This window comes from Oncorhynchus mykiss, chromosome 25 (genome assembly GCF_057628025.1).
Source record: "Oncorhynchus mykiss isolate SJ-2025 chromosome 25, ASM5762802v1, whole genome shotgun sequence".
In the NCBI taxonomy this organism is placed as follows: domain Eukaryota; kingdom Metazoa; phylum Chordata; class Actinopteri; order Salmoniformes; family Salmonidae; genus Oncorhynchus; species Oncorhynchus mykiss.
In genome coordinates this window covers 55557692-55582608 of record NC_143046.1, presented here as the reverse complement: position 1 = coordinate 55582608, position 24917 = coordinate 55557692, and positions in this window count along the sequence as shown.

Sequence of the window (24917 nt, the reverse complement as noted above, 5' to 3'; positions counted from 1 at the left end):
AGCGGGGTGGAGGAGGAGACAGCCTACTCCAGCCATCAAAACCCCCCGGAGCCCGACCAGCCTACTCCAGCCACCGAAACCCCCCGGAGCCCAGCCAGCCTGCTCCCAAATGCTACTGCTCAGAATCAGGGCCATGAATCCTTTAATCCCTCGTTTTTATTGTGTGTGTGTGTGTGTGTGTGTGTGTGTGTGTGTGTGTGTGTGTGTGTGTGTGTGTGTGTGTGTGTGTGTGTGTGTGTGTGTGTGTGTGTGTGTGCGTGCGTGCCTGCCTGCGTGTATGTGTCTGTGTGTGTGTTTTTGCATCAGTGACAAAGTGGAGAATTGTAATGAATTTCCTCATGAGGAGTTATAGTTAATCACTCAAATGGTCTGTTGGTGGCCACAGCGGAGAGTGCACACTGAAACGGCCTGTAGCACTTCCACAGTCGGGACGTTTATGAGAGTGCTGCCACTTTTAATTTACATTTGTGTGCACTGCAGACTGTATACACACACAGGCTCCCAGAGCAAAAATAATCGCTGCAATATTCTGAGGGAAGTTTATATAATAGCTCGAAGTATTAATGAAATAAACACAACAATAAATCTTTGTCGTGGAGTGACATGCGAGAATGCTCGAGCGTAGGCTTTTCACAGTAGAAAAATAAACAGGGATAAGACTACGGGAATCAACAGGGCCTGGGGAGGCAATAACATATCCTCCAATACAGCCCAGGACATATTCCATCTTATAGAAACTGCTAACAGTGTGGGAGAGATTTGAAGACTCAGAACATAACAGAACATACTGCATCGGCCTATTTCAAGGGAATCACGCCTCTTTATCTTCCTGTACGTGCTCTCTTTTCAATTTAAGTAACTGCAGACTGTCTCACCCACCAACCAAATGGTACTATCAATAGTGGACTGAAGCGGTACGAGAGCTAATCAATGGAAATGAATGGACTACCATCCAGAGGGAAAGAAAATCTATTCTTATACACATTGTGATGAAGAAAGGCTGCCCCATGCTCTGCACTGACATCTACGCCTGGTCGAGATGGCGGTAGGCCACTCTGCAAATGTGCTCAGCAAAATGGAGATCCCTAATAGGATCAAAGATATGAATTTTCACATCACCTCTGCTGCCTGCGAGGAGACTTGCGGTCGATAAGAGAAGAGAAAATTGATTTTGGGAAATAATTGCCATTCTTTCTGTCAGGGTGATCCTACTGCCTCTAAGGCTTTATCCTATTACTGGTACTGGGCCAGTGGGCCTGGGCATTTTAGTTGCTCTGAGAAAATACATATGAGGTCACAGCTTTTGGCCTCCGAGTGATGAAAATAGTAATAAGATTCCCTCAGAAATTCACAGATAGATGTAGCGAATGGTTGGAGATTTTGGAAAATCGGTACGGTCTGACCGTTGATGAATGTCTTTGAAAAAGGATGATAATTCCCATCTTAGTCCGTAACTGTCTACATGTAATTACAGTGGGGCAAAAATGATTTAGCCAGCCACCAATTGTGCAAGTTCTCCCACTTAAAAAGATGAGAGAGGCCTGTAATTTTCATCATAGGTACAATTCAACTATGACAGACAAAATGAGAGAGAAAAAATCCAGAAAATCACATTGTAGGATTTTTTATGAACTGATTTACAATTTATGGTGTAAAATAAGTATTTGGTCAATAAGAAAAGTTTATCTCAATACTTTGTTATATACCCTTTGTTGGCAATGACAGAGGTCAAACGTTTTCTGTAAGTTTTCACAAGGTTTTCACACACTGTTGCTGGTATTTTGGCCCATTCCTCCATGCAGATCTCCTCTAGAGCAGTGATGTTTTGGGGCTGTTGCTGGGCAACACAGACTTTCAACTCCCTCCAAAGATTTTCTATAGGGTTGAGATCTGGAGACTGGCTAGGCCACTCCAGGACCTTGAAATGCTTCTTACGAAGCCACGCCTTCATTGCCCGGGCAGTGTGTTGGGGATCATTGTCATGCTGAAAGACCCAGCCACGTTTCATCTTCAATGCCCTTGCTGATGGAAGGAGGTTTTCACTCAAAATCTCACGATACATGGCCCCATTCATTCTTTCCTTTACATCAGTCGTCCTAGTCCCTTTGCAGTCGTCCTAGTCCCTTTGCAGAAAAACAGCCCCAAAGCATGATGTTTCCACCCCCATGCTTCACAGTAGGTATGGTGTTCTTTGGATGCAACTCAGCATTCTTTGTCCTCCAAACACGACGAGTTGAGTTTTTACCAAAAAGTTATATTTTGGTTTCATCTGACCATATGACATTCTCCCAATCTTCTTCTGGATCATCCAAACTTCAGACGGGCCTGGAAATGTACTGGCTTAAGCAGGGGGACACGTCTGGCACTGCAGGATTTGAGTCCCTGGCGGCGTAGTGTGCTACTGATGGTAGGCTTTGTTACTTTGGTCCCAGCTCTCTGCAGGTCATTCATTAGGTCCCCCCGTGTGGTTCTTGGATTTTTGTGATCATTTTGACCCAGATCGAGCCCCAGATGAGTGGAGCCCCAGATCGAGGGAGATTATCAGTGGTCTTGTATGTCTTCCATTTCCTAACAATTGCTCCCACAGTTGATTTCTTCAAACCAAGCTGCTTACCTATTGCAGATTCAGTCTTCCCAGCCTGGTGCAGGTCTACAATTTTGTTTCTGGTGTCCTTTGACAGCTCTTTGGTCTTGGCCATAGTGGAGTTTGGAGTGTGACTGTTTGAGGTTGTGGACAGGTGTCTTTTATACTGATAACAAGTTCAAACAGGTGCCATTAATACAGGTAACGAGCGGAGGACAGAGGAGCCTCTTAAAGAAGAAGTTACAGGTCTGTGTGAGCCAGAAATCTTGCTTGTTTGTAGGTGACCAAATACTTATTTTCCAAGTAAATTTGCAAATAAATTCATTAAAAATCCTACAATGTGATTTTCTGGATGTTTTTTCTCATTTTGTCTGTCATAGTTGAAGTGTACCTATGATGAAAATTACAGGCCTCTCTCATATTTTTAAGTGGGAGAACTTGCACAATTGGTGGCTAAGTAAATATTTTTTATGCCCCACTGTATAAGCAATCCCTCTGCAATAAAGTTGTTAGCCTTCTCTTCGACAAACATCACTCCTGTCAGAAGCTTTTATACATAAGCGTTGTCTTATTCAATCCAATTTCTCTGACAATTATTCAGTGAGAAAACAATCCCAATTGAAATCAGCAGCTAGTTGCTCATTATACCCTTCTCATAAATCATCATTCATTTTATCCCTCCGTCCCAAACAAGCATTTGTCACTGAAGTGATTACCAGACAGATCCTCAGAGAACCGGCTTAATTCCAGCTCTAATTCCCTGATACCTGGACCCTGTCTCTTCAGGATGGCCTTTTCAGCGCTGCCCTGATCCCCCCTGCTTTGTAACCATTTAGCTAACAATAACAAGAGTAATTTAGCAAAGATAATTGCAGGAAGCAGAGCCAGCATTGTGTTCTGTGTGCCTTGGCCTCCCCTCACTCCTGCATACCCCGGTGCCCTCTGAAGTTTTCTCGCTCTGCAGCACAGTTGTACTGTACAGAACCTCATTGTGGTGTCCTGGAGATAAGGATATGGAACCTCTCCACTCATTCTGTCTCTCCTCCGAGCGAAGGCGCCAGGCCTATCTCTTCTATCTCCTCCAGGGAACGCGGACATTCCCAAAGACACCGGTGCTATGAGCCGCCCCACAGCCACCCGCCCGCACACCAAACCTGGAGATTTATGTCATGGTAACCCAATCTCTCCCCCAGAACGGTCGTCTCCCCCGGTCTCCCCTCACTGGCATTGGGAGTTGAAGCTAAGTTAAGGCTGATGTTTTTGTAGTGCTGTAGAGAGCTGCTGGAGAGAGAGACCATGTTCTCTTTCTGTTGTTTTCATCTGATATGGGTGGCCTTCAGATGTAAGGCTGGCTGACTGGCTGGGGTCGAGTGGCCGCTTTAGTTCCCACTACTGGTGTATATGGGAGTGAATGAGAGGAGATGTGCTGTTTATAGATGGGGGTGAAGCTACACACGCACACACGCACACACGCACACACACACACACACACACACACACACACACACACACACACACACACACCACTAGATTGTGAATGATTTATTTATGTTGTCCTTTGCAGAATGCAGGTTGACATTTATTGTCATGAGTCTTGTCCTGGTGCGAAGTCAGCTGCAAAAGTCCAAATTGTCTACAATGTAAAAATTAATGAAATCAAATTAGATTTTTGGTCTTGATTTAAGGTTATGTTTAGGCATTAGGGTTATCAGTGTGGTTAAGGTTAGGCTAAGGTTAGGGTTAGGTTTAAAATCTAGATTTTATGACTTTGTGGCTCTGCCAGCTAGTGACCACTGCAGAGCTGCCTCCAGAACAAGATTCATAATGAAAAATGCTAACCTGCTTCCAGAACATGGGAACGGACTTTTTGGCTTGTCTTGTTGTGTTTGTTAGCTTTACAAGAGTTGTTTGTTGGTTTTACACAACACTTAAAAAGGCACAAATTATTATTATTTTTATTCATCATATTTTTTTTACCCCTTTTTTCTCCCCAATTTCCTGGTATCCAATTGGTAGTTACAGTCTTGTCTCATCGCTGCAACTCCCATACGGACTCAGGAGAGGCGAAGTCCGAGAGCCACCCGTCCTCCAAAACACAACCCAACCAAGCCACAATGCTTCTTGACAAAATGCTCACTTAACACATAAGCCAGCCACACCAATGTGTCGTAGGAAACACCATAAACCTGGCGACCAGGTCAACGTGCACTGCGCCTGGCCCACCACTGGAGTCGCTGGTCTGCGATGGGACAAGGATATCCTTGCCGGCCGAACCCTCCCCTAACCCGGATGACACTGGGCCAATTGTGCACCGCCCCATGGGTCTCTTGGTCGCGACCGGCTGCGGATGCTCCAAACAAATCATTGAAAAAAACGTATAATTTCATACCGCTTCTCTATAGTCGGAATTATAGTTCATTGAGTCACAATGTAGAGAACATTACTTAAACATGGCAAAAAAATAAGATCCCTCTTTGGAATCCGCGCTTTAATATTTAATCACTTGAAGAAACACCTGAAAACTACATATATGACCAAATCAAAACTTAATGTGGGTCAGGTAATACTGTGAAGGAGCTTCACTAAAATGAATCCCCACTTTGTTGAGGCCTATAAACTTTTGGAGTGAAAGAGTCCCACAAATTCAGTTTAAAGACTTGAGAAATGTGAAACAATGATTGATTTTTAAATAAAACTGTGACAATAACTTGAACTTGCACTATTGAGCTTGAATGTACAACTGAAAGACCACAGAGGTAACCTTTAGACCAGGGAGGTGACCTTTAGACCAGGTGACCTTTAGACCAAACTTTTCAGGGCCAGGGACTCCTTCTGTGATATCAAATTCATCAGGGACCCCGTCAAAATCAGAACACAACTCAGACTCACATATTTTCCCATGAGGCAGAGAGACCATTTTACAGTTTTAAAGCTTAAATTACAGTGCATTTGTGACTGATCGCCTCCATTCGGTCTTATGCAGCAAAATTTGAAATTGTGTTTTTCACATTGGATAAAAGTAGAACATCATACACTGCAGTTGAGGAACAATGGGAAACTAATTCTGCTTTGAAAGTTCATCAACTTGTAACAACACTTTTGAGAAAAAGGCCCTTGAATGTTGCTACCCCTACTGGAGAGCTCTTCTTTGTCTACACCCATTCAGCATCGTTCACACCCTCTTAAGACTTAGCCCCACCCATCTCTTTAAGGATTCACATGTGAGGCCATGAGCTAAACAAGTTTAGTAAACTACCAAAGATGTTAAGACTAAAAGTGGCAAAAGTACAATAAGGAAAAACTGCAGGTGAAAATGCACTTGATCTAGTCCTTTGCCTATATCCTAATCTGACTTTGGTGCAGGTCAAGTTTATTATTTGTCACATGCACAGGATACAGTGCAATGAAATGGTTACTTGCAGAGAGTAGTAGCAATATCAACAACAGAGAGTGTCCAGATACAAATAGTTTATAATACTTAGATGACGCTTACCCGACAGACTTGTCGAAATTGATGGGCCATGTGAAGGAAGTAACCACCCACCCCAGCCACATCTAGCTAAGTGGATGGGTCACTATTGTCTAGACATGTACACATGTTCATGAAATACAATAGATGGCCATAATCACCCACATATATACCTGGCTAACTTGATGGGTCATGTTATCATCTGGCGGAGTGGACTCGATTGTTTAGACATGTAGCTGGCTAGCTAGCTAAACAATGAACTGGCGTAATCCCAACTCATACTACTAATACCAATACAAAACATTGTCATAGCTGTAGTAGGAATCTGCAGGTAGCTGAAGCTAACCAACCAGGTTCAATGTTAGCTAGCTAACATTAGGCTATAACTAGCAAAACAAATGTATTTCTGATTCTAATAATATTACTACACAGATCATACACGTAACGTTAGCTAGCGAGCCAGCAAGCTAACGTTCACTAGCTAGCTAACAGTACGAAAACGACTTGCTGACAAAATTAGAAATGTATAATATCTGAAAATGTAGCTAGACTCTTACCCATATACATGGATGAACGCTCACAGCAGACTAGAACCATTTAAGAACCAGTGTTGTGTCAAGTCTCTGGTTCACACTGACTGTGGCATGTGCAGAAAGTTTATTATTAAGGCACATGAAAGTTCACATGTTCCAGAAGGAATTTTGCTAAAAAAAATGTATGTTTACGTTCAAACGCCTCTCCTGTGAAGTAGTGACGTGTGACATACGCCTATTTTCATGAGACATTTAAATTGAAAACAATTTTTTTTAGAGAATACAAGAACTATTGAGTTGAAAACTGGATCATTGATGGAGTACTGTGGATCCCTGTGAGCCTCCCAGGCCCTGTTGTGCATTGAAGGGTATATTGTAGATGACTAATAATACATTGTATTGTATTGCACCCTCTATACTTTTTCCACAGACACCTTCGCCAAATTTGTTTAATCTGTTGTTGCTAGAAATATTAATTTTTTGAAACTTTTTTATCTGGCCTCAGACCCCAAGTTTGGGAACCACTGCTGTAGAGAAACAAGGTTGAGAACTTGTGGTATGTAGAGAACCAGCGTGACAAGCTGGAGATGAGTCACCACACAGTCATCTTCTCACCTCCAACACAGCATCCTCTGAACATGTGTCAAACCCATAGGAGCACACCTAACGGCTCAGCGTGTGAGTGTGTATGTGTGTGTGTGTGTGTGTGTGTGTGTGTGTGTGTGTGTGTGTGTGTGTGTGTGTGTGTGTGTGTGTGTGTGTGTGTGTGCGTGCATACATGCATGAATGTGCATGTATGTAAGCAAGCATGTGTGTGTGCTTGCCTGTGTGTGTGTGACGGGGGCTACCCCCTGCCCTGATCAAACATGGTGGCGGCTGTGCAGGCACCTCGTCAGACTCTGTTTGTCAGAGGGTACACACTATGCCTCGCCACCCCACCGAGTGGGGGGGAGGGGGGGCACAGCGGTCCCATGAATTTTCAAACACCTCACCTGCCGTGCCACTGGCCCTCCGGAGGAGCTCAGAAGACGGGAACGGGCCCAGAGAGGAGTAATGAGCACAGAGGCTGTGGAACACAGGCTCCACAGAGGGAGGTAGTAGGACTGGGTGCTACCCCCTGTCACGGAGATGGGAGAAGGCAGGGAGAGTCTGTTCCATTATCATTGGCTGTCTATCTTAGACCATTGCATCATACTGTAGTAACTTGGCTCAACTAGCATTATTGATTTAACACCATGAAGTCAAACAGGGAATGCTCAAATGAGAAATGCAGAAAGGATCAACAACATACAGTATGTACATAATGTCATGGAAAACTTGAGTTCCATATCTCGTCATTCATAACACACATACGAATTTGGTATTCGAGATGCAAAGATGAGGGAATGGAAATCAGATGAAATTGCGTGCGGAAGCTCAGTGTAGGGAGGCAATTAAGGAGAAATTTGGAGGCAGTTCAGTCACAGCACTCCTGGAGACTGAGTGGCACAAGAGCCAGTGGTCCACTGTGCTTGTGTCATGCCAATTAGAATGTCAAAAAGTGAGGATAAGGACATTAACCAGGGCCACGTTCAGTAGCCAAACATTGTCGAGCATAGCAAATAGAAATACCACGAATAGTGCCGATGTGATTCCTTATTTTACATGTCAGAGAGGCATGTTTGTTCTACGTAGCATATTTCTATCTGAACGTTCCAAAACAATGCCTCCTGCTAAAGGCACCCCAAGGCACTGCACAGTCCAGTTCAAAACATAATGTTGTCAGAACAGAGATAACTCTCGATAGTGAGATATGTATACTGTATATACACTGAGTGTACAAAACATTAGGATGACATAGACTGACCAGGTGAATCTAGGTGAAAGCTATGATCCCTTAATAATTTTAGTTGAAGCGGAGGCCACAGGTTCTAGAATCATTTTTTAAGCCTTGAGACAATTGAGACGTGGATTGTGTATGTGTGCCATTCAGAGGGTGAATGTGCAAGACAAAAGGGTTAAGTGCCGTTGAACGGGGTATGGTAGTAGGCAGAGGTGGGACCAAATCATTCTTTTACAAGTCACAAGTAAGTCTCAAGTCTTAGCACTCAAGTCCCAAGTCAAGTCCTAAGTCAAGACTGGGAAGTTCGAGTCAAGTCTCAAGTCAAGACCGTCAAGTATCAAGTCAAGTCTCAAGTCTTTATCTTTGAGGTTTGAGTCCTAAACAAGTCACAATGTGCTCTTTTTCATCTTTATTTAACCAGGTAGGCTAGTTGAGAACTAGTTCTCATTTACAACTACGACCTGGCCAAGATAAAGCAAAGCAGTTCGACACATACCACAACACAGAGTTACACATGGAATAAACAAACATACAGTCAATAATACAGTAGAAAAGGTGCGTGCAAATGAGGTAAGATAAGGAGGTAAGGCAAAAAATAGGCCATGGTGGCGAAGTAATTACAATATACCAATAAAACACTGGAGTGATAGATGTGCAGGAGATGAATGTGCTATTCGTGCTCTTCACCAAATGTAATACCATTTCATATGTTTAACAAGAGTAATAGTAGGTATATTACATTTAAGCAAATCATGAATGTTTAAAAAATATCTATATATTTATTACTTTCCAAATAAACGTTATATTTCCATGGAAATACATGTGTAACCATGAGAAAGACACACCCCTCCCCCCAATAGTGATCGACTATCGAGGATCGCTATGGGGCGCAATCAGGCGATGTAGGTTTGTACACAATCGCCCAACCTTGTTTTAGGAACGTCAGGCTGCCTAGCCAGTTGTAGCTCAATCTTGGGTGCAATGATCACGTTCCCGCACTGACTGATTGTGTGGAGGCTCATTGATTTAACTTTACGCTAGCCTACATGCTACACTAGTAAAGTAATAAAATATATAGCTGTCGGCTATATTAGCCACGACTTACCGTTCTTTGTGCAGCTTTAAATGTTGAACAAAGTTGGAAATTGGAGCGCCTCCATCTGTAATTTTCTTCCCGCATGTTTTGCAAGTTCCAATCCATTTTTTGTTGATACAGCGTTGTCTTTATATCTGAAAATAATCATTTTGGGCATCATCTTTCCAAGGGCTCCATCTGAATTCCCCCGCCAACGTTCCTCTGCACTGCCACGCACAACTTTTTCTCAGCTGGCACAATTTTATTGGCTGCTGTCCAATTCAAACTGTAATCCGATAAATGAAGAGTTGATGCGCTGCAAACTTTTTTAAATAGCATAATTTTTAATATTTGGGCTTGGGGAAGGTATCCAGTCAGGTCGAGTCATAAGGCTCAAGTCCAAGTCACGAGTCATTGGTGTTAAAGTCAAAGTCAAGTCCAAGTCATCATACTTGTGACTCGAGTCTGACTCAAATCAAAGTCATTTGACTCAAGTCCACACCTCTGGTTCTAGGTGCCAGGTGTACCGGTTTGTCTCAAGAACTGCAACATTGCTGGGTTTTTCACGCTCAACAGTTTCCCTTGTTTATCAAGAATAATCCACAACCCAAAGGACATCCAGCCACCTTGACACAACTGTGGGAAGCATTGGAGTCAACATGGGCAAGCGCCCCTGTGGAAAGCTTTCAGCCCCTTCTAGAGTCCATGCTACAACAAATTGAGGCTGTTCTGACAACTTCAGGAAGGTTTCCTTAATTTTTTGTACACTCAGTATACATATATTTGTATATATACAGTGGGGAAAACAAGTATTTGATACACTGCAGTTTTTGCAGGGTTTCCTACTTACAAAGCATGTAGAGGTCTGTAATTTTTTAACATAGGTACACTTCAACTGTGAGAGACGGAATCTAAAACAAAAATCCAGAAAATCACATTGTATGATTTTTAAGTAATTAATTTGCATTTTATTGCATGACATAAGTATTTGATCACCTACAAACCAGTAAGAATTCCGGCTCTCACTGACCTGTTAGTTTTTCTTTAAGAATACCTCCTGTTCTCCACTCATTACCTGTATTAACTGCACCTGTTTGAACTCGTTACCTGTATAAAAGACACCTGTCCACACACTCAATCAAACAGACTCCAACCTCTCCACAATGGCCAAGACCAGAGAGGCATCAATGATCATGAGGAAGGTGAGGGATCAGCCCAGAACTACACGGCAGGACCTGGTCAATGACCTGAAGAGAGCTGGGACACAGTCTCAAAGAAAACCATTAGTAACACACTACGCCGTCATGGATTAAAATCCTGCAGCGCACGCAAGGTCCCCCTGCTCAAGCCAGCGCATGTCCAGGCCTGTCTGAAGTTTGCCAATGACCATCTGGATGATCCAGAGGAGGAATGGGAGAAGGTCATGTGGTCTGATGAGACAAAAATAGAGCTTTTTGGTCTAAACTCCACTCGCCATGTTTGGAGGAAGAAGAAGGATGAGTACAACCCCAAGAACATCATCCCAAACCGTGAAGCATGGAGATGGAAACATCATTCTTTGGGGATGCTTTTCTGCAAAGGGGACAGGACGACTGCACCGTATTGAGGGGAGGATGGATGTATCATGAGATCTTGGCCAACAATCTCCTTCCCTCATTAAGAACATTGAAGATGGGTCGTGGCTGGGTCTTCCAGCATGACAACGACCCGAAACACACAGCCAGGGCAACTAAGGAGTGGCTCCGTAAGAAGCATCTCTAGGTCCTGGAGTGGCCTAGCCAGTCTCCAGACCTGAACCCAATATAAAATCTTTGGAGTGAGCTGAAAGTCCGTATTGCCCAGCGACAGCCTCAAAACCTGAAGGATCTGGAGAAGGTCTGTATGGAGGAGTGGGCCAAAATTCCTGCGGCAGTGTGTGCAAACCTGGTCAAGAACTACAGGAAATGTATGATCTCTGTAATTGCAAACAAAGGTTTCTGTACCAAATATTAAGTTCTGCTTTTCTGATGTATCAAATACTTATGTCATGCAATAAAATGCAAATGAATTACTTAGAAATCATACTATGTGATTTTCTGGATTTTTGTATTAGATTCCGTCCTATTCGTACGTATGATAAAAATTACAGACCTCTACATGCTTTGTAAGTAGGAAAACCTGCAAAATTGGCAGTGTATCAAATACTTGTTCTCCCCACTGTATATATATATGAGAGGGAGAAGTTATGTGTTATGTGGGCATGATACTTAAATGTCTGTTAATAAACAGGCACCTCCATGTTAAAATGGTGGTATAGTCAGGATAGATTGAATCTCTTCTTTGATTTGAACTTCTTCAGCTGCTATAGTTTTTGACAGACTATTTACAATCGATTTCCAACCTCCTCGTTATCATCCCTCCATGCCCCTAGCACCACATGTTAGCCCAGTACGCATCACTAACCTAGCCATGTTTTTTTCAGCCACCCCAGCTTGCGTATGCATATTTGATCAAAAACTCAGATGAAGAGTTAAATAATATCACTGGGCACCAATTACGGGCAGTTCTGTTGGAAATTGCAGTGGAAGGCCGCGACTCGTGCTGTCAGCCAGCTAGTGATGAAACACTGAGACAAAGGGAGCCCAGAAGCTGCAGATGTTGACGCTGGAAAGCCGGGGGCTAGTGGGGGTCGACGATGGGGGCCAATGCTCTGGCCCTGTGGCTATTTGGGAGCCCCAGCTGGGAGGAAAGACTGAATGCTATTCATCTGGGCTCTCTGGGGCCTCGGCTCCGCTCCACGCAGGTATCTAGCCTATCGGGAGGCTTTGCTGGATGAAAGGCTGCTCCACAGATGTCACCTGCTGGGGTTCAGTGGCCTAGCCAGCAAATGTCATGTTTGGCAGCTGGTGCGTTGCTCTCCCACCAGTTGTTGGCAGCGCGATTCCTAAAGGATGCGAGGGCTGGGGGCTTCCTAATGGGACGACATTAAAGAGAGTTGCTGGCTTCTGTCTGTCATAGAACATTAACCTTGTCCTGTTTCCTGCTCCTCCAGGACCCCAGCACTGAAGTACGTCTCCTGTGAACCCACAATCTGGCCTCACCCAGGAGGCTCATATGTTTGTGTTTAAGGTTTCGCAAAAGTTTACTCCAGTGACTAGATGTTTATTTTCAGTTTCACTTTTTTTAAATGACATTGTCGGGTGGGGTTTCATCTCCTGGAGCATTACGGTTTTACTATCTGTTTATCTGCTGTGAAACTCTGCGCCCAATAGACCCTTCACTAATGTTGTCTGGCCGAGCAACAGTAACCAAGTGGGGCGGAGTTACTGTTGCAAGCTCAGACAACATTTTGCTAGGAAGTGTTTCCCAACAATGATCTCAAACTTGTTTTTTAATACACAATGAAATTAAACACAGACTACCCGTTGCCGAGAAAACTCTCGGGAATATTGTGGTGGACTGTCATTACACTTTACGCATCATGGGAACCTGGTAAAATTCTGTTCCGGTGTGGCTAGCCACTGACTGGCTCTGAATTCACTGTCAGAATGCAGTCAAAGCTACAACCATTTTTGGAGCAAAGTAGTGCTCTGAAATCGTGTCCTGATGTCCACAGCAGATGGGAGTTGTATTGATAACATGGCTAACTTAGCTAGCTAACATACATTTAGATAAAAAGTTATATTAAGTGGCTAGCCAGCTAGCGTTAGCAACGTTTGGTGGTCAATGAGACAGAGCTAGCTAACCAGCTGAGTTAGCAAACCATGTAACAAAAGTATAATTTCAGATCTGAAAAAAAACTCCATCAACAGGCTCTGCAATTCAGGAATCACAGTCGCAAATACCCCCGATGCATTGTTCAATTATTTAGCCATTTAAATAATTAATTCTTTAAAGAAAACTCTCAGCTTTGAAGAAAATTCTCACTGCCCTCACTGCTTTCAAACGTGAGCTTGTCTGAGGTGTTGGACTCAACCACAGTTGCTATCCATTGGGGCGATGCGATTGGTTCCCCTAAATTCTGGGGCGGGGCTTAGAGAAGATTCAATTAACCTTGTGTTCTTGTTTTCATCCACCAGGATCTGGTGTTTAGATTCATTTGAAGCATTTATGTGCTTCTACCTCTGCATTACTTGTTGTTTGTGGTTTTAGGCTGGGTTTCTGTGTGAGCACTCTGTGACATCTGATATAAAAATGGCTTTATAAATACATTTCATTGATTAATTAAACTGCACCTGTGTCCTTTGGGTGGGATGAATGACACATTCAAGGATTCCGATCCTTCAGAAGACACAGAATCCATTTTCCATTTACGTAACAACATCTCAGTGTTGGCAAGTTCCATGACTCGTAACATTTCATTATAGCAACAGAGAAAATAAACTGTAAGGCCTGCATACCGTTACTCTCTGTGTCACTGTAAAGAATGGGCCTTCTGTCAGAGGCGGTCACCTTTTTAGCACCATGGAAACAGTGACAGAGGTAAGGTGTGCTCATCCTCCTGACCTAGAGGGCATGATTAATCTCAGCCTGCCATCTGGGTAAAGAGACAGGCCATGCTACACAGCCTCTGGCCCTGGTGAGCTCTCCCTCTCTTCTCTTCTTCTCTCTCTTTTCCCTCCCTGTGGAGAGGGGTGCATGGGGGCCAGAGGTGAGCCCTCTGACCATCAGTGTGGAGACACTCCCGCTGCTCTGAGGTCACACAGCTGAGCTCGCTCTGTCTCTAGAAACTCTCTGTTTAGCCTAGCTTCTTTCACTAGCTCAGTGTTGACTTTAGCATGTGAAGCTAATGCTAACGGTTAAGAACAAAACAAAGGCCCTCTGTGAATTTAGCTGACACATTTGCTAATCTAAGACGTGTGGTAAGGACATTTCTGAAAAAAAATCTATCTTTTCTATACAATTCCCATCGACAACGACACTCTTTGTGGATGCCTTGCATTGAATACAAAGAGTGTGGTGTATTCCTCTTTCTCATGCAATGGTTGCATTGGCATTGGCCTCACTGTTCCAGCAGTTAGCCTTTGTTAATGTTCACCAAGGGCACGTAACTGCAAATCCCATTGTGAATACTGTGTGTCTGCAGCTCAGGAAAGCATTAGTAAAATGCCAGTTTCTGAGTGAGACTACTGTCTGAAGAGACGTCAAGCCCTCAATAAAAGGAAGCATATGAAGAAAGGAGTTGCTCTCGTTTGAATGCTAATAAGAAACACATACATTTGCGGGAATAAGGAGAGATCCAACTCTAAGATTACAGGCACAATATCTGATCTCCTGAACTTGTTTGACATTTACATTTCTGAAGGTCCAAGGCTGTGATTTCCCCCTTTATTAAAGAAAAAACATTATATTGAACAAATTCTTAGTTTTTATCAGACATATCCTTATGCATCTTTTCCTTGGGCTGTGTCAATTTAAAATCTTTATGTTCAAAACTGTAAGAGCAGACCTGAATATCGACTACCATATCCAAATCGACCTGCCTGAGCACTACCCTCCATATTTAAATGGATCAGCAAACAGGAGGCACACTACCAAGCAAACAAATCACACTCAGGGGATTGGGCATGCAATTACGATTATGATCAATGACAAGTCAATCATTCAGGCCCCTCTCTCTCTCCGTCGTGTTCAGCAATTACCCTCCAGTTGGAAGGGGCTGCCCTGACCCAATAGAAGTGCCCCCCCATTACCTCCTCCAAAGAGCAGTTAGCTCTGTCAGTCACATCTCAGAACACAAGGCGCTCCAACAATTACCCCCGGCCCCATAGACACCATGTTGGGTTGAATGGGTCATACGGCCCCCTCCCGAGGAGACAGATGAGGAGCAGGATATTATTCCCCTTTGTGGAATGTAGAGATTTCAAGATGGCCGCCAATAAGATTTTCATCTAAAAGGGTAATAGAGGTGCACGACTGATAAGCATTAGGTTGACAAAACGATACAGTGTCCATTGTTTTGTTGTTAACATTTTGTATTCTTTGATATTTCAAGGAAACGTCCATCATCCAATTTCAGAATGTTATGCATTTCAATGTATTGTGGCCTATTTGGCCTTTTTCTAACATACAGTCAGATGCATAATTATTGGCAACCTTGATAAAGATGAGTAAAAAAGACTGTATAAAATAAATAATACAAATACTGAGCTACATTGTATGCTCTTGTCAAGTCATTTAAACATTTTTTTTCCCAAATAAATAGCTGTAAGATGTATTGGCACCAGTTTCCAATACTCCAGCACCCCACCCTTGCGAGGATAACGATTCTGAGCCTTTTTCTAATATATTTTTATGAGATTGGAGAACACATTGGAAGGGATCTTAGACCATTCCTCTACACATAATATTTCCAGATCCTTGATCCTTCGTCTGTGCTTATGGGCTGCCCTCTTCAATTCAAACCACAGGTTTTCAATAGGGTTCAAGTCCGGACATTAAGATGGCCTTTGCAAAATGTTGATTTCTTTGTGGATTTTGATGTATGCTTGGGGTTATTGTCTTGTCCACTTGTAGCCAAGTGTCAGCCTTCTGGCAGAGGCAACCAGGTTTTGGGCTAAAACGCCCTGGTACTTCGTAAAGTTCATTACATCAAAGATGGCCACCATATTTTACCGTAGATATATGAGGTACTTCTTTGCATGTGCTTACGTTTTTCGACGCCAAACACACCACTGGTGTGAGTAGCCAAAGGTCCCTATTTTCATGTCAGCTGACCATGAAAATAGAGCTATTTTAAAAAAAAATACAATGTAGCTCAGTTTTTTTATTATTTATTTTACACAATCTTTTTTGTTCATCATTATCAAGGGTGCCAATAATTATTTACCTGACTGTATATGTTGTGAAAATTAATGAAGCTGTTTTCTAACTTGTGGTAAAAAAAAATGTGTTCATTAAAAACGTGCTCCTTTCATTCATTTGTGACCTCACTAAGAATTCATCACGCTCACACAAACTGCACAAAAGCTCACCAATCATTCTGTTGACATTTTCGTAGATTTGTCCCCAGCTAAACAAAGAGACATTGAATTCTCTACATTCTAAGTTCTCCACGTTGCCGTGCTACCGCCTGCATTCAATAGTGGTTAATGTGGTTATCAGCAAAGATAGGAGACATGTGCACTGAACCTTCCATAGCGAGGAAGCCCATCCTGCACTATCTCACCACCAAATAAAAGAGGCAGGTGTGAGAAGGAAATTAATGTAAATCCATCAGAACACAATTAGGGCCTCACAAAAAAAGGACCAGACTCTCTCCAAAACCAACAGGACCCTGCTTTATCTTTTATCTAGATGCATCCATCTTTTCATTTTCATCTTCACCTCCTAACATCTAACTCTTGGTACCGGAGAAATATAAATTGCTATGTTTAATTATGGGAAAAAGTGTGATATTTTCCACGTTTTGCAGGTGCAGATTTAGCAGAGTAGGAGCAGCCGGCACATAGTTTCGCCCATTATGCGCTCAGTATGTTGCCGGTCTAATTCACTGTGCCTGGAGGTGCAGGGAGCACCAGGCCTCTGTGGTCGGTGGGAAAAGAAAGGCAGTTTAACCTAATTTGATTCTAATTACTAAAACAGGAAGTCCACCTGCCACACAAACGTGAGGGCTGTTCTGTGTGCGTTCTCCCCTCTAAGGGTTGGACAGGATCCGTCCACTGAAATGTAATCTCAAGCAGAGACCCACTGGGCACAGACGTCAATTCGACGTCTATTCCATATTGGTTCGACGTCATTTCATTGAAATGACGTGGACACACCGTTGATTCGACCAGTGTGTGCCCAGTGGGGAGCTTGATATTGGGAGATTCCGAGAAACATTGTGCATGCTTTCGCGGTGCGTTCTAGTATTTGTTCATGGTATTACCACAGCACGCTATAATGTCTTTACACAGACAAGTTTGTTACATTAAGTCTCCGATGGCATTGAAAAGTGTGCATTTCTCATTCAATGCCCTTCTGCAGGTGCTAAGACAAGAATAGCCATTCGTGGAATCTTAGCTCGAGACTGTGTGTATTGCTCCCTTACAACTCATAGCACAATGCATATTTTGAATATTTCCCGAACAATAAATATTTAAAATGCAAATACAGCTCATTAGATAAGAATTTCAAGGAGCCGTGGTGTGAAGAATGTAAAAATGAATGCTATCTGCCAAGAACAAAACACTGTTGTCTAGACGTGTGTAAAACACAAGACGGGAAATGTCTAACTGTACAACTATGCCAAAAATTAACTCAGCCCTATTCTCTATCTCTTGGTTGGAGCCGTACGATTTGCAGCTCAATCGTATTATTTTCGGCACTTAGGCTGATAGGAGTTTTGCCAAGTGCGGTGTAAGCCTAAAAATGTTACTTATATAGCTAATTAGTACATGACATCATGACCTGCTTTAAAAAAAAAAGAAAAAAAGAAAGGGAAGGGATATGGTGAATTAAAATGCGAGTGCAGAGTTAAATGTAGTCGGTCTTGTTGTCATGATTGGAACTGATATCAGTGAAAACACACCAGTGTGAACTTGGCCTGTCTTCCCTGCTGAGGTCATCACTCTTGCATTGGGTTGCATGAGTCAGATCTGTAGGGAGCGACCTAATTATGCACCTCTGACTCTCGATCGTTATGCCATTATGTTGTCACTGAGTGACTTGTACCTGGGTAATGCTCAACAAGGAAAATAGTTGTCTCTTGATTCTACTTTATATGCTTGTGAATAGGAATTCTGTCAAAGTCTTTATTTGAGGACTTTTGTCTCGTTGGAATTTGACACATTTAAAATTTTAGATTTGCATACCTGCTTGATACGTCCACACACGCATATTCCAAGATACGTCTAGGTCAATATAGGCAAAGAAGAAGCAACATCCTGTGCAGCAACGCAGCCTTGTTCCTTTCACTCAAAGGAAGTGACCTCTAAGACACTAGAAACTTTAGCAAAGGTACTCTAGGTACACCTCGCTTGCAATCAGAAATGTTTCGAAAAAGCGTGTTATTATACTTTGCCAGTTGTCTGGATGCGACGGGAAAATGAACAATACTGTTTGTCATTGTGCTGTATACCCTACTGCTGGGCTTGTGTGGGCAGAAGTTCCATGAGGCAGTATCTGATTCCATTGTCAAGTCACTATACTCATTGCGTAATAACCTCCCCAAGGGCATCGTTCCAAGCCAGAGTGAGTCCACCATTAACTCAAGAGTACAGGAAAAAGAGACTATCCCGACAGTTTAAGGTCACTAGTCAACCTCATCCGTTAGCCCTTATCAGCTGACAAAATCCGCTAGTGGTGTTAATTGCAAGGCCTTGCTCTGTTTTCACTGTCAGACCCTAACAAGGGGGTAGATTGTTCCGTTAATGTGTCACTTCCTGTTTTGGAGTCTGTTAAGGGAAGGAGCGGAGTAGCCCCCTGGAAGAGTTAAAGAGATCAGAGGGATCGTTGGCCCTTGTGTAGCCACCTAGTCAGGGAACGTTGGAGGTGGATTTCAACGGTAGGCACGTCTGGGAAACCTGATTCTTCCTCGTGGGCTCCAGTGTTCTTAGCGAGCTTGAGCTAATGTCAAAGGTTTTTACTGTCAATGGATTCACACTATGTAGCCAGACTTGCCCAGAATATGTTCTTTATCTATGTAAGTTTTCACTCCTACAGTCATATTGATTTTTTACCGGTTGACAACGCCACAATTGACCCTTCGCTAAGCCCGCCCCAGAATTTGGGGCAACCAATCTCAGCGCTCCAATGGATAGCAGCTGTCATCGAGTCCAACGCCTTGGACAAGCTCAAGTGTGAAACACGTGCAAGCCATTGAGGGAATTATAAAAAATAAGAGTTTTCTTCCAAATACAAATAGTTGAAATGGTTAAATAATTGAACTGTGCACCATGGGCACTTACTACTTAGCTCTAGGCCTTATTGACCACACAATGTTGCTAACACTTGCTAGCTAGCCAGCCAGTTAGCCATGTTATAAATACCACTTTCATCTACTGTTGCCATCAGGATACAATTTGAAAACAATAGTTAGCTACAAAAATGGTTGGTAACTTGCTGTCAGTGAATTCAGAGCCATCCAGTGGTTAGGCACACTACAACCTTCATTTTACCAGGGTGCCGTAAAGCAATTATAATGACAGTCCACCACAGCATACCAGAGAGGCTCCCGATTGGCAAGGGATAGTCTGTGTTTCATTTCCTTGTGTATTAAAAGCACAGTTTGAGATCATTGTGAGGTGATTTCGCCAGTAGTTCGAAGGGGGAACTGGGCTTCCCAGGAAAATATTGTCTGACATTGAAACAGTAACCAAGGGCTTAGCGAATTGTCCATATACATTCATACAATTTCAGCAATGTTGACTGTCACCACTGTATATTCCTGTAGTTTATTCCCACACAGATTTGCGCACTGTGTGCTCTCCGGGTATTACAAGTCAATAGCACCCAAATGGGGTGGGGAGTAGAACAGGGGCTTATGGGGGTTTATTTTCTGCACTATATGCAGGAGGCTAGCTGAGCCGAAACAGAAGCCTTGAGAAGAAAAAAAAGAGCTTGAGTCTGCCTATTTGGCTGCTTGTCTGAGCAGCGGGTCAAGTTCTTGGCCGAGAAAGTGCTGTGTTGCTATGGTGAAGTGTGGTTTCTCTCCGTGTCCTGGGGTTAGGGCGCCATCAGCAGTATGAACGTTGTTCAAGACGCAGCCGAGATCAGGGCCCTAATCAGAAGCGCTTATTTTGGTTGAAGGTGAACAGCGCCTGAGGCAGAGAGCAAAGAGAGATCAGCAAATACAGCTATGAGCACATACAGCACCGGAGCCTTGGCTAATGCAGAAATAACACAGCGATATACTGTACAGTAGATACGGGGATAAATGGCAAAACTAACAGGGTTTGCTGCAATCTGCAAGGATTGTATCAGCGCTGATATCAGAGCTGATTAAAGATGGGTTTCAATTTCACTGTTATTGCAGTATATGGTACATCAGCAGTAAGTGTAGGCTATTGTCTACTGAAAGTAATATAATGCCGAGCTTCTCTAGCTTCCATCCCTGAAGCTAGGAAGAGTTCATTTCCAAAACGCTATATCCACCAATTTTTCATTTTTGTGTTTTTTTAATCAGAAATGATTTCCTATCAATACCGTCATTTGTGTGTAAAATATTACTGTTCTCAGATATATAATTCATAGATTATCGTTATTTGCTACATTTGACTGTGTAAAACCTAGCAGTACTACTCATTTCTCTGAGAGTGAGGTGGATATAAAGATTTTTGCAAAAAAACATGATTATTTGTCTCTCTGAAATGAAACCATCAAGTGATAGATTATAAACAAATACATGTCTGTCATTGAGCAACCTCATACAATGATTAGATAGTGAAAAAACACCCATCTTTAACACAATAAAAGCTAATTTACCAACATTGCATTACTGAACCTTTCTGAATGGCAATCTGACTCACACTAAAGATATGTTTCATAATTGTTTTTCAGCATATTTGTATCTAATTTGTCTTGTTTTTAACTTTTCAGGAAAAAGGTTTGGCAAGTACACTGCATGCTAGTGGCTGTCGGGAGCCAAGGGTAATTTCTGTTTGGATGGAAGTGATGGGTTCAGGTTGGCACAGGCTGTCCGCTGTAGTCTTTGGCACCCCTCCCCATCCCTGTCCCCCTGATATACTCTCTCCCTCTGTACGCGGCCTGTACAGTTTCCTCGTGTGTGTGTGTGTGTGTGTGTGTGTGTGTGTGTGTGTGTGTGTGTGTGTGTGTGTGTGTGTGTGTGTGTGTGTGTGTGTGTGAGTGAGTGAGTGAGTGAGTGAGTGAGTGAGTGAGTGCGTGCGTGAAAGGTTCCCGTGTGTGTCTGTCTGCGTGTGTGAGTGTGTGTGTGTCTGCGTGTGCGTGTGTGTGTGTGCGTGCGTGTGTGTGCGTGTGTGTGAGTGAGTGAGTGCGTGCGTGAAAGGCTCCCGTGTGTGTCTGTGTGTCTGTCTGCATGTGTGAGTGAGTGAAAGGCTCCTGTGTGTGAGTGTGTGTGTGTCTGCGTGTGTGTGCCTGTGTGCATGTGTGTGTGAGTGAGTGAGGCTCTCTTAGCCGAACAACCGAAACTTACTTAAGACGTCACATGCGGGGAATGACTGAGTAATTCTGTAAGTCCTGCCAAGTGCCTATTCTAATCTTTCCTCAGTGTTGCTTACGCTGGGCAGCAATTTGCCAGGCCGTGTCTCCTGTGCTCTATCCCCAGAACTTCAAGTTATAAGGTCAGCCCATCTGCTGTCGGTAGAAAATAAAGTAAGCAAAAATCACTGGGTACCACAGTACAATCAAGATCATTATTTACCTCCATCTTTTCGCAAACTGACTGACTTGCTCTGTATAAATGTATTTATATATTATATATTTATATACCCAAGCTAGGGCTTTGTGGCCTTAAAAGGAAGTGCTGCCCTTTTCCTTGCGACGGTGTTCCCGGAGTCTGTGGAGGCTCAAGCCCGAGGAGCCTGGGATTCATCAGAGCGGACCAGCTGGTCGGGAAGAGAGTTGGGAAGAGAGTGATTCTAGCCGGTCCAGGCGGGACGCGGCCAGATAACAGGCTGATACTGGGGACTAATTTGGTCGTATTCAGGGCTGCCCGGATGACGTGAGGCTGATAAAAACATGCCAGACAGAAGGTAGCTCTGCTCGTGGCTGGTGTCTGTGAGGTGCCCCTCACTGTCCTGTTCGTCTGTCCATCTCTCTTTCTGTGGTTGGACAGAGCCTCATTTTGCACAGGTTAGTCACACTCACACAACCCCTTTTCCCTCCTCTCCCGACACAGATAAACATGCCAGAGGTATAGGAAGCTGTGAACTTACCACTGACAACCCTCTCATGTAAAAATGGCAACGAGGCTAGGTGGCAACTGCGTTTGAATGGTCCCGTTCGTCCTTTACCACGCAACACACCACATTGACCAGCCAGCCTAATTCAACTTGTTTGCGAGAGCCACATTAGTATCTCTCACTGTCACTGCATCCGAAATGCTCCCACCCTGTCCCCGTCACGTCCTCAAATGACATTGCTTTATCTTTTAGCTAATCTTCCATGTGTTAGGGGCTGACCTGGTTGACTCCACAACAGGATGTAAACACCCTAAATACCAAACATGCAGTAATAACAGATTGACAGGCAGGCGGACACAACAGCAGTATTGCACCCATCTCTGGTCATATGGAGAGGAGATGAGAGGCAGGCCAGGCCTCTGCTTACATAAACCCAGGCCATGGCCCAGTCGCCTCACTTGGCTGCCGGAAGGGGAACAGCAGATCAGCGGTCAGAAAGACTGTGAAACGTCTGTGTCACAAGTGTCACCCAGGCAGACAGGCACACAGAGCAGCAGCAGGAGCACATTCTTGGCCAGGGCTGATCTCCAAACACTTCTCTCTTCCACACACACATATACACTCTCTCTCCCTTTGTGTGTCTCTCCCACTCTCTCTCTCTCTCTCTCTCTCTCTCTCTCTCTCTCTCTCTCTCTCTACTTCGCTATCTCTCTTTCTCTCTCTCCTGGTTCACTTCCTGTCTCTCTTCCTTGGACTAAGATGCACTAGACATCAAAGACAGCTGTGAGCACCTGTCTCATACACAGGGGTCACAAGGTCACGACGGCGCTGATTAATTCATGTTTCCCCTTCTGCCTTGTGAAAGAGCAGCTCCACTTTAGATCTGGCCCATCCACTCTGTTATACATCCACTCTGTTATACATCAACTCTGTTATGAGTCCACTCTGTCACGTGTCCATTCTGTTACTTGTAATACTTGCAAAATGCAATACAAAATGCAAAATGCAATACACTTCAAGACAACGTGCAGACTGTGGACTAATCACGTGGATAAGCAATGAACCACTATTGTTTATTTGTGTAAAGCGATTCTAGGACTTCATCTAATGCAACGAGAATATTATTTGGTGAAGCACTCAAGCTCTTTGCATTTTAAAACCTTGAAAGAATATGGCCTTCTTGAGCAGAATTACATTCGCTGTCCCTGTTGTATTGTACTGTATCCTTTGTAATTCAATAGAAAGCCTCACAATGATCGTAGCTTTCTGTCGACACGAGACAGAATGGAGGAGCTCACAGTAGCTAACCAGCACCCCCTTTTGAAACTTCTGTTCTGTGAGATTTAAAACGCTCATTCACTCACCCGAAAACTCCACTCTATCATCATCAAATACTTCTGTCACCCACAGAAAATCTGAAGTCTAGTTTGTAATATTTTAGATGATTTAATGAATGGAGTAGTTCAGTGATTTAATTCTTGTTTGATTGATTGATGTGTTTACTATGTTAAACAATGGTTCTGGTGACCTTTCATGTGCAGTAACAGTGTGTGTGTGTGTGTGTGTGTGTGTGTGTGTGTGTGTGTGTGTGTGTGTGTGTGTGTGTGTGTGTGTGTGTGTGTGTGTGTGTGTGTGTGTGTGTGAGTACAGCATGCCAGAAAAACAACAGCTCAGCATTGATTAATTAGAATTAGGAGTCGTACAACTCATAATTCACACGCCAAACAAAAACATGTTTTGTAAAACCATAATTCCCCCAATATATGAAATACCTACAGTAGGAAATTGCTTTGCTATTTTTGCCCATAGATTAAATAGGATCACCTTCAAAAGATGACTGCAATTATCAGCTTATTTTCACCCATTGAATGTAATTCACTATATTTTTTAATTGCACAGTCGATATGACTCTAGTTACATGAATAAAACTGGTACTCTTGAAGTTGTATAGCATATCCTAATTTGAACAAGAGCATCTGCATTGAAACTGTCACTGTACAACAGACCTGGTAAAAAAAAATAGCAAGTGATCAACACCGTGACTTCAGAAAAGGAATGCTGGTTACCAGGGGGAAGATGAGCACACAAATGCTTCCCAATCCATGTCTCCCATGTTATCCCCCGAGTGATGTTATAGTGCTACCCAGCAGCAATGAGTCTGAGACAGGCTAAACCCACCCAGCCACAGCCAGAGCCTCGACACCAGAGTGCAGTGTGGGAGAGGGTCGATAAGCAGCTCAGACAGGATCATTGGGAACAGTGGGGAGGAACATAGCCGCTCCTTTCTCTCTCCCCTCTCTCTTCCTTAGAGCCATCCTGCCACCCTCCACCACCCTGCCCTACCTCTTCCTCTTTCTCCTCTCTCTCCTCCTTCACCTTCTCCACTTCCTCCTCCTCCTCCTCTCCATTTCAACTTGACTTGTTTTAACTCAGAGTTTCGAAGGCGGTGGAGGTCAAAGAGGAGACGGGTGGGGCCGGGGAGCAGGGCGAGGCGGGCGGGGCGGGCAAGCGTTAAGCCGGTCAGGTGCGGTGCCACCAGTGATCATTAGGGTTGCATCTGCTCGGGCCAGATTGTGCACTGCCTGCACCAGGCGAGATGTCTCACCCAGGGAACGGGGCGAGCATCTGTCTGTCCTTCCCCGTAGACACAAA